General features: G+C 49.1%; 1 non-coding gene across 1 annotated transcript; it reads right to left on the minus strand.

Annotated features, from left to right (window-relative positions):
* Positions 1–6487: 6487 nt before the first annotated feature.
* On the minus strand, positions 6488–6670 carry LOC140471417 (U2 spliceosomal RNA). The gene has a single exon (XR_011957019.1). It is a non-coding gene; the product is annotated as a U2 spliceosomal RNA (small nuclear RNA).
* Between the last annotated feature and the right edge of the window lie 6980 nt (positions 6671–13650).

Consider the following 13650-nt stretch of genomic DNA (forward strand, 5'->3'; position numbering starts at 1 on the left):
AGAAACCCTGTTAATTCGTAATGGATTGAGCGAATCGCAAAACAGAAAGCATTTAACACGGAACACAAACAAAACTGGAAAACCAAATGCATTTTCAGACACAGCGAGCATGAATGCTAAATGTGAGACAGTCCGGGGGCATGAGCCATAAAGTAATCACACAACTAACAACAGGGCAATTCCAAACTACTCTTTCAAACATACTGGAGCCTGAGTGCACCACCACTTCCCAGACAATGCTGCAAAGAGACAAAGAAAGAACATAATAAGAATGGGCCATAAAAAGTGAATTTCACCAATCACAGTCTCGATTAGATTACCTTTCCCTTCCGATGACTCCAGGACGGAAATGAAGGAAGTGGGAGAAATTCAATAACATATGACATCGAAATAGATTGGAACGATTTTCTCATTGGCCAGAAAACCAAATAACGACGAGTCGACTCACCGTAGGACTCTGTTTCGCAACAGCGATGAAATAACAGTCTCCATTCGGTTCCAGTAAAAGCTCAACTTGCCTGGAACTGAAAGCAACAGTAGAGCCGCTGGCGATTTTCCGCGCGGGAGGCGAACACGATCACGACAGCACAGACACTTTGGAAAATTCGGCACTTTCCCACACCGCAGTCAATTCCCCGGGAAGCAAATCCATTTTTCTTCTGTTTTCAACAGAAATGCAGCAGGGATTGAAACAGCATTTTAACAAGCTGTGCCTTTGGAGCTGTTCAGCAGAAACAGCAGCGGTGGGATTCGAACCCACGCCTCTGTCGAGGCGGGAGCCTTAATCCAGCGCCAATGTTTTGCACTGTAAGTAAATGGAATTGCATTACATTTCACAACGAGAGCAGATTTGTTCAAGCAAATTCGAAGGGAAGGTTTGCACATGGGAAAGCAAGTAAGAAAGCTCCGTTCTTGTCCATGTAAAAGGCTGCCGTTGAAGAACAAAGCAGTTTCTGCCCAAATTCGAACTGGGGACTTTTCGCGTGTGAGGCGAACGTGATGACCACTACACTACAGAAACAAGCCTCGGTCGTCCCCTTATTAGCCATGTGATTGCATAAACGGTCTGTACTGAGTTGTAATGGTCCATTTTCTATGATTCTTACTCCCTGTATTATCCGAGCAGTTCCATATTGGGCCTGTACTGCGGTGTAATGTTCTATGTTCTCTGAGACTAACTTCCTTTTTTAGCCGAGCGGTTCCACGAAGGGCCTGTATTGCGCTGTAACGCTACATGTTCTATGAATCTAACTCCCTGTATCAGCCGAGCAGTTCCATATTGGGCCTGTACTGCACTGCAATCTTGTATGTTGTATTTGTCAAACATCCTTTATTAGCCGAGCAGTTCCACGAAGGGCCTGTACTTCGTGATAATGCTCCATGTTCTTTGAATCTAACTTCCTGTATTAGCTGAGCGGTTCCATATAGGGCATGTACTGCGCTGTAATGTTCTATGTTGTATTCGTCTAATGTCTGGTGTAAGACAAGGGGTAGCATAAAGGCCTGTACTGCACTGCAATGCTCCATATTCTGTGAGTGTAACTTCCTGTATTAGCCGAGCAGTTCCATAAAGGGCATGTGCTGTAATGCTCCATGTTCTATCTTCTGGTTATCCTAGACCAGTATGGGCCGAAGGTGCTGTCTTTATGCTGTCAGACTCGATGACTCTATGATTCTATGACATTTCCTTTCCCAGATAATGACCTGATAAGGCACTGCAAAGTGTCAAAGTGGTGGAGACAGGCCTTTTCATGAGATTTTATGATGTACAACGAGTGATGGTTTCATCTGGGAATCTGTTATTACAAGAACCAGTTTTGATCGGCTCTATCTCAGTATCAAGTCCACACAGTGAGAGGATGGTGAGGACTATATTCATGACGGTCCCCACAAGTTGATCTTGGGGCCTGTAGGAATCCTAACAAGTATGCTGACCAGTGAATGTTGGCTTTCAGTTATTGGAGTTTAAAAACAATTTGGCTGATTTCGCAATGAATGTATCAAGGAAAGGGTACTCCATTTCAGTGGTGAATTTTAGCATCAGGTGGCGATCATCGAGCTTTATAAAGAAACTCTTTAATGCAGATTCAAATGTCGCAAACATGTCATCTACATGTTGAAGATATGCAAATGGATAGAGGCTAGGTATCATGCCATCAGAGATGTGTTTTGCATGGTTACCAATAAAGATGTTAGGAAGAGTTTTCCCTCGAGAATATCCCATGGCAACACTATCTATTTGGTCAGACACGTTGTTATTGGAACTGAAGTCAACTGCACAAGGTGCTCAGTTCATGTGTATCATAGACTCCCAACAACGTGGAAACAGGCCCATAGGCTTAAGAAGTCCACACCGATCCTCCAGACAGTAAGCCACCCAGACCCATTCTCCTATTAGTCTACATTTATCCCAGACTAATGCACCTAACCTTGAACACTATGGGCAATTTAGCACAGCCAATTCACCTAACCAGCACATCTTTGGATTGTAGGAGGAAACCCATGCAGACCTGGGGAGAGTATCCAAAGAGACACGGGGGACAATATTTACACAGACATTTACCCAAGGCTGGAATTGAACCCAGAACCCTGGTGCTGTGTTAACCAGGAAGCCATGATGCCACCAGAAAGGAAAAAAGAGATGATGTTTGGTGAACACTGAATCAGACACAAGTGGTATGTCTGAATTTCAATGGCTTATTTGAACTGTAATAATAATAAGCTGGCAATGTTGAAAGAGCACGTGGGCATGTTGTCACTCTCAGAACGTAGCTCTCATGTGGTCTTCGTAATCATGAGGGACTCCTTCACTGTGCATGTGGAAAACTCATTTAGATATGATTATAATAGTTTCACAAAGTATTCAGCCAATTCAGGCTGTGCAGATTCAGTAACAGATATGATAGGACAGAAAAGGGACATCGATTTTACATGTCATGGGGAACCCAGACTTGGTGGGTGCAGTGAACCGTGAGAACAATTTCTATCATTGGCATCATTCGGCAGGTTACCACCTTCAAACACGCAAGATCAACAGCTGGGTGCATCTGCGCATGCGTTAGAAGCAACAAATATAATTCCGCAGGACCCTGGTTCATGTAGGCAAACAGAATTTTTACAGACATTGCACTTATTCGATAAGAAATGCATCATGGAGACAACCAACCACTGCTGTATCCCCATGCTGACACCCCGACCAATCAGAGTCCACCTATCGGGTCTGAGAATTAAGATTGACGGCTAACTGTTTTTGCTGCAATGCCATTTTAATGATGAGCTAGCCAATCAGCATCACCTTTCACATTTCAACTCCTTTTGCAATGTTTTCGAAACAATAGAACTGGTTGCCACCTGTACGTGAGCAATATTACTGATATAGTTTGCTTGAAAGACTGGGATTACAGTTTGGGATAAGGTTGATCACTTTTTGTTGCCTTAGAAATTCACCGTAAACAGAGTGGCTAGAAATTTGGTGAGTTCAGTGAATCTCTTTCTAAAAGTTCAAATTTGTTTGACTTTGAGACATAACAGCTTAGCTTTAATAAACATTCATTAGTGCACAAAACCCATCCATTCTGCAGCCGAGCTTTGAAACTGTTCTTTTAAGAAATCACCACAATTACAGGAATACTGTGAAGTTCAGAGACACAGAAAAAAACTACACCAGCAAAATTTATGCTGGGAGAAAGTGAGGACTGCAGAGGCTGGAGATCAGTGTCAAAAAGTGTGGTGCTGGAAAAGGAACAGATGGTCTTGAGGAAGAGCTTATGTTGGAGACATCGACTCTTCTCATCAGATGCTGCCTGACTGGCTATGTTTATTTAGCTCCACACTTTTTGAACAAAATTATCAATTATAAATTCCACAATTTACATCCCACAGGACCTCAAGTAGTAATCAATGTCATGTTACAGTGCAGAAGGTGGCGGTTTGGCACATCGTTTCTGTTCCAGTTTGTTAAATGTTATCTTTTTTATTAATTTGTGGGATGAGGGTGTTGTTGTCTCAGCCAGCATTTATTGGCCATCCCTAGTGGTGCAAACAGCAGTTCAGATTCCACCACATTGCTGTGGGTCTGGAAAAACATGGAGACCAGACTAGGTAAGGATGGCAATTTCCTTCCCTAAAAGCCATTCCAGAATAAGTTGGGTTCTTCAAACAATCAGCGATGGATTCATGATCATGATTACTCTCATACTTGCAGAATTTTCTGAAATTCAAATTCTATCATCTGCCATGGCAAGATTTGAATCTGGGTCCCCAGCACATTACCTGGGTCTCTGGATTAGCAGTCCAACGATAACATCACTGGGTCATCGCTTGACCTGCAATATTAGATTATACAGAATAGCACTTATTCTCTAAACTGCAGTGAACAGCAGTCCCTGTGTATGCTATACTAAACAGCAATTTCTGAGTATATGAAACAGAAGTCCCCGTGTGTATTACAGAGAGTAGCTGTCCCTGTCTGTATTATAGAGAAGAGCAGATCATGTGCATATTGCCGAGAACATTTGTTCCCATGTATTTTCTAACCCTTTCAAGTTTCATAACATGCTTTGAAGAGAAAGAAAGCCTGATATGCAACACAATAATCCAAAAGTAGCCCAACCAATGTGCTGCACAGCTGCAATATGACCTCTCAACTCCCATATTCAATGCTCTGTCCCATAAAGGAAAACATACTAAACACCTTCTTCACTAACATATCCATCTGTGACTCCCCTTTCAAGGAACTATGAACCGTGTTCCAAGGTCTCATTGGACACTCCCCAGGACCTTACCATTAAGTGTATAAACCCAGTCCTGATTTTCCTTTCTAAAGTGCAGTACCTCTCATTTACCTAAATTAAACTTCATCTGCCACTCCTCAGCTCAGCAGCCCATCTGATCAAGATCCTGTTATACTCTGAGGTAACCTTCATCGCTGTCCACTCCACCTCCAATCTTGGTGTCATCTGCAAATTAATAAATATACCTCTTATGCTCACATTCATATAATTTATATAAATGACAAAAAGCAGTGAACCCAGCACCAATCCCTGTGGCACCCCAATGGTCACAGGGCTTCAGTCTGTAAAACAAACCTCCACCACCACCACCATCTGTCTTCTAATTTCAAGCCAGTTGTGTATCAAAATGGCTAGATTTCCCTGTATTCCATGTGACCTAATTTTGCTAACCAGGCCACCATGAGGGAGCTTGTCAAAGCCTTCATCAATCCTCTTTGGTGATTCTTCAAAATACTCAATCCAGCTTGTGAGACATGATTTCCCATGCACAAAGCCACATTGACTATCCCTAACCAGCCCTTGCTTAACCGGATGTGTGTAAATCCTATCCCTCAGGATCCCTCCAATAACTTGCCCACAACTGATGTCAGGCTCACCGGTCTATAGTTCCTGAGAATAGCAGGGTATAGCATAGAGAACAACAGTCCCTGTGAAAACAGAGAACAGCAGTCACATTGTATAATGCAGAGAACATGAATCCCTGTGTCTAATATAGAGAACATGAGTCCCTATGTATAATACAGAGAATAGCAATCCCTCTGTCTATTACCAGTGCATGTGTAGAATATAGAGAACAGCAGTACCTGTGTATAAGAAAGAGAACAGCAGTTCCTGTGTCTTATCTGGAGAACAGCAGTACCTGTGTATAATATGGACAACAGCTGTCCCTGTGTATCATATAGAGAGCAGCAGTCGCTCTGTCCAATGTAGAGGTCAGCAGTTCTTTTCCCTGCGGTGGGGGGTTCAGAACTAGAGGGCATAGGTTCAGCATGAGAGGGCAGAAAAAAATCAACAGGATGTAAGGGGCAACTTTTTCATGCAGAGGGTGGTGCATGTATAGAATGAGATGCCAGAGGAAGTGGTGGAGGCATTTAAATTAAATTAAACTAAATTACAGCATTTAAAGGGCATCTGGTTGGATATATGAACAGGAAGGATTTAGAAGGATATGGACCAATGCTGGCAAATGGGACGAAATTAGGTTAGGATATCTGGTTGCCATGGACGAGTTGGGCTGAAGGATCTTTTTCTGTGCTGCACATCTCTCTGACTCTGTGCCTTAAATACATCAGATCTTTGCTTCACATTGTTCTTAAAATCTCTCATTTAATACATCAAAGTGACTCTCATCATCATCAAAATCCGAACTGTTGATTACTTCAATAGCTTCATGTTCTCCCTTTTGTTTTCTGAAATGCCGTTTGCCATTAGGTAGAGCTGGTGGGCAACTTTGTAAAACTTCTGTTGTTGGGAATTGGAGTTGGTGGGAAGGGGCAGCATGTACCAGGGATGAAGTGACAACATTAAGAGTGAGTGCTGAACATAACACGCAGAAAGACTCAAACGAATCGGATGGTAGAACAAGCTGATTAGCACGAAGGCAAGTCTGACTTGACTAATCGAAAGCTTTCCGCATTCGGATCATAAAGAATACAACATATAAAAAATAAATCTACTGTTCGCCTTTTTTAGTGGGGACGTGCACCATTCCCCGAAACACTGCAATACTGGGATGATGCGCGAAGTTATCGGAGCAAGCTCCTGACACAACTTCATCCTGCAAAAATCAGATTAATATTCAGTCCCTAAATCAGGGACTTATCAGATATTAAAACTGACAAGAACAGAATTTTTTTATTTTTTTATTTCAAAAATATACTTTATTCATAAATGATTTGATGGTCTGTACATTGGATCATGCCATACATATGTCCATATTTACAAACACAGATTCGACTTTATTCTTGTCCTTTACAATCCTGTGCATTTTTTCAATCTTGTATATATACATATATTTGGCTGAGGCATCAGCAGAGCCCAAAAAAACGTCTGTATGGGCCCCCTGTTCTTCTTTCGGCAGGCCGATCTTACACGGTGGTCTTTCCCCACCGCGCCTTGGCGGCAGCTGCCCCAAGCTTCAGCGCGTCCCTCAACACGTAGTCTTGGACCTTGGAATGTGCCAGTCTGCAACACTCGGTCGGGGTCAACTCCTTCAGCTGGAAGATCAACAGGTTTCGGACCGCCCAGAGAGCGTCCTTCACCGAGTTGATGATCCTCCAGGCGCAGTTAATGTTCGTCTCGGTGTGAGTCCCGGGGAACAGGCCGTAGAGCACGGAGTCCCGCGTCACGGCGCTGCTCGGGACGAACCTCGACAAGCACCACTGCATTCCTCTCCAGACTTCCTCTGCATAGGCACATTCCAGAAGGAGGTGTGTGACAGTCTCGTCCCCCCCGCAGCCACTTCGAGGGCAGCGTGCGGTGCGGCAGAGAGTCCGGGCGTGCATAAAGGATCTCACAGGCAGAGCCCTTCTCACCACCAGCCAAGCCACGTCTTGGTGCTTGTTGGAAAGTTCTGGCGATGAGGCATTCTGCCAAATGGCTTTGACAGTCTGCTCAGGGAACCGCTCGACAGGATCCGCCCTCTCCTTTTCCCGAAGGGTCTCAAGGACGCTACGTGCTGACCACTTCCTGATAGACTTGTGGTCAAAGGTGTTTTTCCTCATAAATTTCTCCACGAAGGACAGGTGATACGGAACGGTCCAACTACTCGGAGCGTTCCGCGGCAGCGAGGCCAGGCCCATCCTTCGCAACACCGGGGACAGGTAGAACCTCAGTACGTAGTGACACTTGGTGTTTGCGTACTGGGGATCCACGCACAGCTTGATGCAGCCACACACAAAGGTGGCCATCAGGGTGAGGGTGGCATTGGGCGTGTTTTTTCCCCCATTGCACCGGTCTTTGTACATAGAGTCTCTTCGGACCCGGTCCATCTTTGATCTCCAAATGAATTGGAAGATGGCCCGGGTGACTGCGGCGGCACAGGTCCTGGGGATAGGCCAGACCTGTGCCACATATAGCAATACTGAGAGGACCTCACACCTGATGACCAGGTTTTTTCCCGCGATGGAGAGCGACCGTTGCCCCCATCTGCCTAGTTTCTGTCTCATCTTCCTGATCCGCTCCTCCCAGGTCTTGGCGCACGCCCCAGCCCCCCCGAACCAAATACCCAGCACCTTCAGGTGGTCAGTCCTGACGGTGAAGGGGATAGAGGATTGGTCGGCCCAGTTCCCGAAGAGCATGGCCTCGCTCTTGCCTCGGTTTACCTTGGCCCCCGAGGCCCGTTCGAACTGGTCGCAGATGCACACGAGTCTGTGCACGGACAGCGGATCCGAGCAGAAAACAGCGACGTCATCCATGTACAGGGAGGCCTTAACCTGCAGGCCCCCGCTGCCAGGAATAGTCACCCCTCTCAGGCTCGCATCCTTCCTGATGGATTCGGCAAATGGCTCTATGCAACACACAAACAAGAACTTTTTTTTTATTTCAAAAATATACTTTATTCATAAATGATTTGATGGTCTGTACATTGGATCATGCCATACATATGTCCATATTTACAAACACAGATTCGACTTTATTCTTGTCCTTTACAATCCTGTGCATTTTTTCAATCTTGTATATATACATATATTTGGCTGAGGCATCAGCAGAGCCCAAAAAAACGTCTGTATGGGCCCCCTGTTCTTCTTTCGGCAGGCCGATCTTACACGGTGGTCTTTCCCCACCGCGCCTTGGCGGCAGCTGCCCCAAGCTTCAGCGCGTCCCTCAACACGTAGTCTTGGACCTTGGAATGTGCCAGTCTGCAACACTCGGTCGGGGTCAACTCCTTCAGCTGGAAGATCAACAGGTTTCGGACCGCCCAGAGAGCGTCCTTCACCGAGTTGATGATCCTCCAGGCGCAGTTAATGTTCGTCTCGGTGTGAGTCCCGGGGAACAGGCCGTAGAGCACGGAGTCCCGCGTCACGGCGCTGCTCGGTACGAACCTCGACAAGCACCACTGCATTCCTCTCCAGACTTCCTCTGCATAGGCACATTCCAGAAGGAGGTGTGTGACAGTCTCGTCCCCCCCGCAGCCACTTCGAGGGCAGCGTGCGGTGCGGCAGAGAGTCCGGGCGTGCATAAAGGATCTCACAGGCAGAGCCCTTCTCACCACCAGCCAAGCCACGTCTTGGTGCTTGTTGGAAAGTTCTGGCGATGAGGCATTCTGCCAAATGGCTTTGACAGTCTGCTCAGGGAACCGCTCGACAGGATCCGCCCTCTCCTTTTCCCGAAGGGTCTCAAGGACGCTACGTGCTGACCACTTCCTGATGGACTTGTGGTCAAAGGTGTTTTTCCTCATAAATTTCTCCACGAAGGACAGGTGATACGGAACGGTCCAACTACTCGGAGCGTTCCGCGGCAGCGAGGCCAGGCCCATCCTTCGCAACACCGGGGACAGGTAGAACCTCAGTACGTAGTGACACTTGGTGTTTGCGTACCGGGGATCCACGCACAGCTTGATGCAGCCACACACAAAGGTGGCCATCAGGGTGAGGGTGGCATTGGGCGTGTTTTTTCCCCCATTGCACCGGTCTTTGTACATTGAGTCTCTTCCAAACAAGAACAGAACTTTTTTTTTTTTTATTTCAAAAATATACTTTATTCATAAATGATTTGATGGTCTGTACATTGGATCATGCCATACATATGTCCATATTTACAAACACAGATTCGACTTTATTCTTGTCCTTTACAATCCTGTGCATTTTTTCAATCTTGTATATATACATATATTTGGCTGAGGCATCAGCAGAGCCCAAAAAAACGTCTGTATGGGCCCCCTGTTCTTCTTTCGGCAGGCCGATCTTACACGGTGGTCTTTCCCCACCGCGCCTTGGCGGCAGCTGCCCCAAGCTTCAGCGCGTCCCTCAACACGTAGTCTTGGACCTTGGAATGTGCCAGTCTGCAACACTCGGTCGGGGTCAACTCCTTCAGCTGGAAGATCAACAGGTTTCGGACCGCCCAGAGAGCGTCCTTCACCGAGTTGATGATCCTCCAGGCGCAGTTAATGTTCGTCTCGGTGTGAGTCCCGGGGAACAGGCCGTAGAGCACGGAGTCCCGCGTCACGGCGCTGCTCGGGACGAACCTCGACAAGCACCACTGCATTCCTCTCCAGACTTCCTCTGCATAGGCACATTCCAGAAGGAGGTGTGTGACAGTCTCGTCCTCCCCGCAGCCACTTCGAGGGCAGCGTGCGGTGCGGCAGAGAGTCCGGGCGTGCATAAAGGATCTCACAGGCAGAGCCCTTCTCACCACCAGCCAAGCCACGTCTTGGTGCTTGTTGGAAAGTTCTGGCGATGAGGCATTCTGCCAAATGGCTTTGACAGTCTGCTCAGGGAACCGCTCGACAGGATCCGCCCTCTCCTTTTCCCGAAGGGTCTCAAGGACGCTACGTGCTGACCACTTCCTGATGGACTTGTGGTCAAAGGTGTTTTTCCTCATAAATTTCTCCACGAAGGACAGGTGATACGGAACGGTCCAACTACTCGGAGCGTTCCGCGGCAGCGAGGCCAGGCCCATCCTTCGCAACACCGGGGACAGGTAGAACCTCAGTAAGTAGTGACACTTGGTGTTTGCGTACCGGGGATCCACGCACAGCTTGATGCAGCCACACACAAAGGTGGCCATCAGGGTGAGGGTGGCATTGGGCGTGTTTTTTCCCCCATTGCACCGGTCTTTGTACATTGAGTCTCTTCGGACCCGGTCCATCTTTGATCTCCAAATGAATTGGAAGATGGCCCGGGTGACTGCGGCGGCACAGGTCCTGGGGATAGGCCAGACCTGTGCCACATATAGCAATACTGAGAGGACCTCACACCTGATGACCAGGTTTTTTCCCGCGATGGAGAGCGACCGTTGCCCCCATCTGCCTAGTTTCTGTCTCATCTTCCTGATCCGCTCCTCCCAGGTCTTGGCGCACGCCCCAGCCCCCCCGAACCAAATACCCAGCACCTTCAGGTGGTCAGTCCTGACGGTGAAGGGGATAGAGGATTGGTCGGCCCAGTTCCCGAAGAGCATGGCCTCGCTCTTGCCTCGGTTTACCTTGGCCCCCGAGGCCCGTTCGAACTGGTCGCAGATGCACACGAGTCTGTGCACGGACAGCGGATCCGAGCAGAAAACAGCGACGTCATCCATGTACAGGGAGGCCTTAACCTGTAGGCCCCCGCTGCCAGGAATAGTCACCCCTCTCAGGCTCGCATCCTTCCTGATGGATTCGGCAAATGGCTCTATGCAACACACAAACAAGGCGGGTGAGAGGGGGCATCCCTGCCTGACTCCAGATCTTACAGGGAAGCTATCTGATTCCCACCCATTGATTGAGACTGCACTGACAATGTTGGTGTAGAGCAGTCTGATCCAATTTCCGATTCCCTCCCCAAAGCCCATTTTGGAGAGGACATCCCTCATATATGTATGCGATATCCTGTCAAAGGCTTTCTCCTGGTCCAGGCTGATGAGGCAGGTGTCCACCCCCCTGTCCTGCACGTAGGCGATCGTATCCCTGAGGAGTGCGAGACTCTCAGAGATCTTCCTGCCCGGTACAGCACAGGTTTGGTCCGGGTGGATCACCGATCCCAGAGCAGACCTGACCCGGTTGGCGATGACCTTTGACAGGATTTTGTAGTCTGCATTTAACAGTGAGATCGGTCTCCAATTTCTAATTTCCTCCCTCTCCCCCTTCCGCTTGTAGACGAGGGTGATGATGCCTTTCCTCATGGATTCACTCATGGTACCTGCCCGGAGCATACTGACATACACCTCCAGCAGGTCCTGGCCGATCAAGTCCCAAAGAGCGGAATAAACCTCGACCGGTAAGCCGTCGCTTCCGGGAGTTTTATTCTTTTCGAAGGACTCGAGGGCCTTGGTCAGTTCATCCAGAGATAGCGGCTGGTCCAGCCTCTCTCGTGTTCCGTCATCTAGGACCTCCGTGATAGAGGACAGGAACGACTGGGAGGCCGCGCTGTCGGTCGGCTTCGAGTCATACAGGCTGGCGTAGAAGGATTTGCTGATCCTCATGACGTCAGCCTGAGATGACGTTACCGAGCCATCTTCTTTCTTCAGGCTGCTGAGCACGGAGCTCTCTTTGTGCACCTTCTGGAAGAAGAAACGTGAGCACGTCTCGTCCTGCTCCACCGAGCGGACCCTGGACCGGAAGATTATCCTGGAGGCCTCCGAGGCAAAGAGCGAGGCTTGCTGGCCCTTCACCTCCTTGAGGTCCTCCGTGACATCCACCCCCATCGTCTGCAGCAGGAGCAGGTTCTGCATACTTTCCTGGAGCTGGGACAGTTTTCCCCGCCTCTCTCTCGCTTCCTGGACACCTTTGAGGAGAAAGAACCTCTTGATGTTCCCTTTTACCGTTTCCCACCAGTCCGCTGGAGACTCAAAGAGGGGCTTCACGGTTCTCCAACCTGCGTAATCCCTCTTGAGCTCTTCGATGTTTCCCGGGGTCAACAGCTTAGTGTTCAGTTTCCACGTTCCCTTGCCCGCCCGCTGTTCGTCCTGTAGGTGACAGTCGGCCAGCAGGAGGCAGTGGTCAGAGAAGAACACCGGCTTGACGTCGGTGGATCTGACCGAGAGCGTTCGGGACACAAACAGGTAATCTATCCTTGAGCGGATAGACCCGTCTGCCCGTGACCAGGTGTATCTACGCTGCGCTCCGTCTGCAGGGGCGCTGAAGACGTCGTGTAGCTTGGCATCCTTGACCGTTTCCATCAGGGCCCTGGACGTAGCGTCCGGTTTACTGTCCCCCCCGCCGGATCGTCCATCAGCATCAATGAGGCAGTTGAAGTCTCCGGCCAGAATGACCGGCCTGGACGTAGCCAGCAGCAGTGGAAGCTGTTGCAGGACGGCCAACCGTTCACTCTTACCCACTGGGGCGTACACGTTGATTAGTCTCACGGGAGCGTTTCTGTATTTAACATCCGCGACGAGGAGGCGCCCGCCCACCACCTCCTTAACCTCGGAGATGGTGAAGTTGCCTCCCCGCAACAGGATACCCAGGCCGGAGGCGCGGCTATCGTTGCCCCCCGACCACACTGACGGCCCGTGGGCCCACAAGCTCGACCATCTCCTGTAACTGCTGAGGTGCGGTATCCCACACTCCTGCAGAAACAGGATATCGGCTTTGACGTTGGCCAGGAAGGCCAGCGTTGAAACACATCGCGTAGCCGCTTTAATGCTACGTACATTTACGCTGGCAATTTTAAACCCCATTTTTAACAGTTTGCGGGGTTACCAGTGTCCATTTTCTTCTGGTCTTGCTCCAGTGGGTTAGCTGCGTGCATCCCCGTGGTGACAGCAAACTGCTGGACCTTCCCAGGGCTGAGGTAGTTGTCCGGCTCCACGCTGGAGTCATTTCCCCGCTCTGGTGTCATCGTGTCGGACCCAGGGTCCTCATCGCCCCGTTCTCCATCTGACAGCAGGGCTGTCACTGGGACGCTGCTCCCAGTTCCCTGGAGCTGTGGGCCGGTGGGTACCCCTTGGTTCTCACCGGGTAGGGGGAGGCCTTCACCCATCCCCTCAGAGGGATCGTCTTTTCCTTCTTGGGCGGTGTTGCCCTCCTTTCTCCCCACGGCGCTCTGCCTCTTCCTCCGGAGGCGACCCTTCTTGCGCCCGTCCTCACCCTCGGAGGAGCTGCCTGTATCCTCCTCTTGGAGGTGTCTCTTCCCCCTTCGCTTGGTGGCTTTGGGGCCCTCGAGAGGTTTCCTTTTCCTGTTTTTGACGATAATCCACTGCTCTGCCTCCTTTGATCCCTCCT

Source organism: Chiloscyllium punctatum, unplaced genomic scaffold, assembly GCF_047496795.1.
Source record: "Chiloscyllium punctatum isolate Juve2018m unplaced genomic scaffold, sChiPun1.3 scaffold_81, whole genome shotgun sequence".
Classification (NCBI taxonomy): Eukaryota; Metazoa; Chordata; class Chondrichthyes; order Orectolobiformes; family Hemiscylliidae; genus Chiloscyllium; species Chiloscyllium punctatum.